This window comes from Fusarium redolens (genome assembly GCF_020744475.1).
Source record: "Fusarium redolens strain MPI-CAGE-AT-0023 chromosome Unknown BKA55scaffold_36, whole genome shotgun sequence".
Taxonomy (NCBI): Eukaryota; Fungi; Ascomycota; class Sordariomycetes; order Hypocreales; family Nectriaceae; genus Fusarium; species Fusarium redolens.
This window is the reverse complement of record NW_025763699.1, coordinates 145,747-151,746: the sequence shown is the minus strand read 5'-3', so window position 1 is coordinate 151,746 and position 6,000 is coordinate 145,747.

Genomic DNA, 6,000 nt, shown 5'->3' with positions numbered 1-6,000 from the left:
TCCCCTATATAGCTATTAAGGCATTATAAAAATATTAAAAAGAATATAAGGAAAGTATAATATAAGGGAAATAAAGGAAATAGTAAAGAAGATTATTTAATAATATAACCTCTATTTAAGGACAAAAGCACAGAGATATAAACCCTATAAATAGCTATAACTGCTGCTAGTAGCAGGAGGTCTATAAAGTTTAATTATAATAGATTTTATAACTAAATTACCCTTATTAAAAAAACCCTTAATAGGAATTTTTTATAATAGTATTATAATTATAATTAACTAATTTATAAAATTCTCTTACTACTTACCTTATAAAAAAGCCATAAATGTAAAAGAACTTTCTTATATCTTTAATTAATATATTATTAGTATATATAAGTTACCTATAAAAATTCTATTTAATAAAGGACTTATATTTATATTAAACTTTTAGTAATTACTTATAGTATAACTTAAACTAAATTATTAACTTATAACTATATTTTAATTATAAGTTAATAAATAAACTAAATAAATAAATTAAATATTTAAATAGTATTTATAGTATTATATTAATTATAAATAAAATAATTAGGTTAAAAAACTACTAATAGCTTAACTTATATATAATACTATATATAATAAAAGTATTAATTATATACTAGCCTATATAAACTTTAGATATATATTAAATACTTATTATAATATATAATAAGAAAAATTAATTAACCTAGCTACTATACTTAAAAGTAATAACCTTAAAAATCTATATAAAGAAATAAAAATAAAACTCGAATTTATTAAAAAATATATAAAAAACTATTATAACTTAAAATAATTAAAGGGATTAACTTTTTTTAAAAGGAGATATAATCTACCTAGCTATAAGAAATATTAAAATAAATTAACTAAGCTATAAACTAGATTATAAATATATTAGACTATATAAGATTACTAAGAAAATTTCAGAAATTAATTATAAATTAGACCTATTACTAAAGGTTAGGCTTTATTTAGTCTTTTATGTTTTATTACTTAAATTAGCAGTTAATATAATATAAGTTAAAACTAGTAATAAACTAAATAAAATTACAAAACTAGAAGTCTATAAAACAGAAGTAATTAAGAAAATATAATTAGAAAATAGGAAATAAGAATATTTAGTTAAATAGAAGAATTACTTAAAAAGTAAAAATACTTAGGAATTATTAAAATACCTTATTAATGCCTAATAACTCCTAAAGAATTTTTACTAATAATATTAATAAAAAAAATCTTACTCTAGTTAATAATATTAAAAGCTCCTACTAATTAAGCCTTAATAATAGTAAATAACTTAATATTATTTATTACTTCTAAATTATCTATAGTTTTAATATTATAATAAAGTATCTCTTTATTATGCTCTTATAACTGCCTCTTTTAGTAATAAAGATATATTAAATAACTTAATTATTTATTTACTTACTATTATAAGTTTATTAACTTAATCTTAGCTAGCTCTTCTTTATACTCTAACTAACGCTTCTTAATAGTAAAACAATTAGCTATAATAAGTTAACTATAAAAATTATATATTAAAAAAAAATAACAAATTCATAAACCCTTAAAAATAGTAACACCCTTGCTATTATACTTATAACTATAATAAGTATATTATATATAGTGCTTATAACCCTTTTTAGCCTAGTATTTTAAGTTTTAAGGTTTATAATAACTATAAGGTATAATAAGAAAACTAGTATTTTTAATTAAAATTACTTATACTTTTTAATTATAAGTAGCTTTTAACTTTAATATCTTATTAATATAATATTAAAAGGATAATTATAGGTTTAAGTTAAACTTACTAGAAAAAGGATAATAAAAATAAAAGTTATATAGGTCTTAGGGATAAGACCTAATAGAGGGGAGATATTATATTATAATCCTTATAGTTATATTATATAAAACCTATAAAAATTTCCCTAATTAATTAATAACTTATACTTTTTCCTTATTTCTATTATAAGCTACTTAATAAGACTTATAATTAGACTTATAACTTATATATAAGTATTAACTTATTATAGTAAGTTATTATAAGTATATAAAATATATTTATTAGCACTTTTATAAATTCTAGCTTACTAGCTATTAATATAACTTCTTTATATTAATTAAGCCTAATATATATTAAATTTACTATTAAGAGATATAATACTTTAATAATGCTTAGTATATGCCTTATACTATCTGCTAAGTAATAAACCTAATATAGCTTAGTTTAATATAATTAGACCTAACTATTATAATTCTTTATTATAAATAAGGTAGTTAAGTTTTATTTTATATATTTTATAAAAATATAAAGTAATAAGATATAATATATTATTATTATCTTATTATTTTATTTATCTTTTTAAGGTAAAATTAAAAGTATTAGTTTTAAGTTTAACTTACTAATTTAGGTTAAATATTACTAAAATAGGTTTATTAGTAATAGCTTTTTTAAGCTACTTAAAGGCTTATTATACTTAATTACTTTATTAAAATTATTTATCCTTTTTTATAATTTTAATAAGAGGGATAGTAACTTTACTAAAGCCTTTAATAAATTATTAATAATAGTTTATAAATCCTAAAAAGGATTATATTTTTTTTACTAATATAAAGATCTTCTATTTATTAATTATAATAATTCTTTATTTATTTATTTTAATTTATTTATATAAAATATTATATTTTAAATAAGTTACTTAAAATTAATAAAAGTAACTTTTTATTAGTTTAATAAGTATATTAGTATCTTATAATACTTTTAAAACCTTATAGATATATTCTTTATATTCTTCTTTTATATTAAAGAAGATAAAGATATTATTTAAGTAATATATTATAAAGATATTAAGGTATTCTTAAAGTATATTTATAATTATATATTAAAATACTATAGGTATATTAATTAATCTAAAAGGCATAACTAAATATTTAAATAATTTATATTTTATTTTAAAGGCTATTTTCTATTTATTACCTTTTTTAATTTAAATAAGATTATAAGCAGATTTAAGGTTAAGAGCTATAAATACCTTTTTACTAAATAGGCAGTTTTTAAGTTTAGTAATAAGGGGTAATAGTATTTAGTCTTTTTTTTTAATCTTATTAAGTTATTTATAATTTACTATAAGTTATAATTTATTTATATTAGGTTTTAATATAAATATAACTAGATATTTAGCTAAGGAGTTTAATAATTAAATATACCTTTTTTATAATATATTATTTATCTAGTCTTTAAGTATATTAAGCTTATTTCTAGATAAGGTATAAATAGGGAAGAATTTTAAATTCTTTTTATTTTTTAATATAATTTTAATATTATAATTTATATATTAAGGTAACTTAATATCTAGTTCCTTTTAAAATAGTTTTTTATAAATATATTACTTTAGTAATATATTTTTAAGTTAATTATTAAATTCCTTTAAGGCAATTTGTTTTATTTATTTAATATCTTAGTTTAATTATTTAAATTAACCTTTAAGGATTATTACTATTCTTTTAATATATTTTCTTCTGCCTTTTATATATATATAAAGAAATTTATATTATTAATAATAAATTAAATACCTTGCTTATATAATAAATACTTTTAATATTAAATATAAGATAATCTTATAATAGCCTTATTAACCTCTTATTAGGCCTTAAAAGCATTTCCTTAGCCTTCTTTTCTACTTATTTTAAATAGTTAAACTTATAATTTAAATAAAGAATTAAAAAAGAAATAATTAGCAAAAGGCAATAATAATAAGAAAAATAACATATAGTAAGTAATTATAATATTAAAAGATTTATAAAATTAACTTTATTAAGTATATTTAAAGTAATAAAAAAAATACTTAATTATTTTATAATAAAGGCCTTTTGCCTTATAAAAGGAATAAGATATAATATTAAAATTAAATTTTATAATTAAATCTACTAAATAAATATATTTTAATATTTTATAAGATTTTAATTAAAGATTTTATAATATAATAATTAGTAAGGTATATTAAGGAAATAACTAAGGAAAAAGGTTAATACTTACTAAAGCCTAATATAAAAATAAGGAGATATATAGGTCTTAAGGGCAAGACCTAATAAAGGGGAGAGATTATATTATAACTTATATAGCTATATTATATAGCCCTTATAATTTCTACTAATTATAAAAGGATCCCTTTTCCTAATAGTAATTTTCTTTTATTAAATTACTTAAATTATAGTACTTTAAGATTAAATTATTATAAATTACTAATAATCCTTAAAGATCTAACTTTTAAATTACTATTATTTTTTACTAAGCTATAAGGCTACTTCTAATATATAAACTATATTTATTAACACTTTTATAAAACTTAGCTTAGTAGCTATTAATAAAGTATATTTATATTAGTAAGCCAAATATATATTATTTAATTATTAAGAGATATAATACTTTATAATACTTAGCACTATGCCTTATGCAATTTATAAACATAAACCTAATATAAACTAGTTTACTTATTTAGAAACCTTAATTATTATAAGGCTTTAGTTATTATAATTATTTAATTATATTTATATTTATATAAGTAATAGTATTTATATTATTAATTATATTAATAGTAAATTAAGTTAATATAATATAGTAAGCAGGACTTAATTATTAAGAAAAAATAAAACTATATATAGTAAAAAGTAAAAAGAGAGAATAGTAAATAGTAAGGATTACTAACTAGCTTAAAGCAAATAGTAGAAATATATTTAGTTATATTTAATAGGATTAGTTAGTATTATAAGCTACTTATAAGGTTATAATAATATATACTAAGTAATAATTAAATCTAGAGCTAAAAAACCTTTAAAAAAAAAAAAATAAGAAGAAATATATAACTTAGATTTAAAATACCTAAAATAAATTAAAATAAATTAATTAAGCCTTAGGCTATTATTTAATTTACCTTATATTAAGTTTTTTATATTAGTGGATTTAGTATAGAATTTTTACTATAGTCTTAACCTTTAATTAAAATTTTACTAAGATATTTACAATCCTGCCAACCCTGTCCCTACTTATACTATTAATTATTTTTTCCTTATTATATTTCTTATATCTACTTTCTCTTATCGTATATCTTAGAAAATCTTTACTTTTTTATCTTATTAGCTATATCTTAATTAAAGGAAAATACCAGGGCAAAGATAGCTTAGATAGTTAATACTAACCCTATCCTAACCTTAACCCAAGGCTTATAGACAGCACAGTAGTAAAGTTATTAACTGCAAGATACAGCACTAATATCGGTTTCCGATATGTAAGTAGTTCTTGCAGTGATTATGGAGTATAATGCACACTAATTAAACGTGTTTGCGATTTTTTCGACTTAGTAAACTCCCTCTCAAACTCCCGTCGGGCTAAGTGGGTGATTGCGTGGCGGCGGTTCCAAAAGCTTATCTCGTCTGAAAAGATGCCGTGTTTTGATTACCTGTAATCACTAGCCTAAAGCTTATTCCCTCTAGTTATCAGCTAGTTAGTTTCACAACCCTCAACCCCTACTATCTACAAGGATTAACCCCGAGATAGTTGATAGGCTGCAACCCTACTCTGGGAGGTGTCACTCAGGGGCCCCGGGAAGGGTATGCCGCTTCTACCATTCTGGTATCTAGGGCGGCGAGGGGTCAATTCAGGGCTGTCGAAGCAAGTTTCAGCGTCGTAATGCCATGAGATTTCAGCCTCAGAGATGACTTTTTCCTAGACAAAGATTGGCTGTCTTTAATTAGTGAGTTATTAACTGGGAACTTGACATGTTTCCAGAGATTGTCATGATAGCCCAGCTACTGGGTTGAGCCCTACCCAGGTTCCCATTTGTAGTAGAAAGGTGAATAGAAGTAAATTCATCGAAGTACATATTTTCAAAGGACGATTATCTCTGGCAGGGACGAAAGGGATTGCAGAAACACATCGGTATTTACGAGGCTGAGATAACTCTAATGATCAACTCGAGACGCATC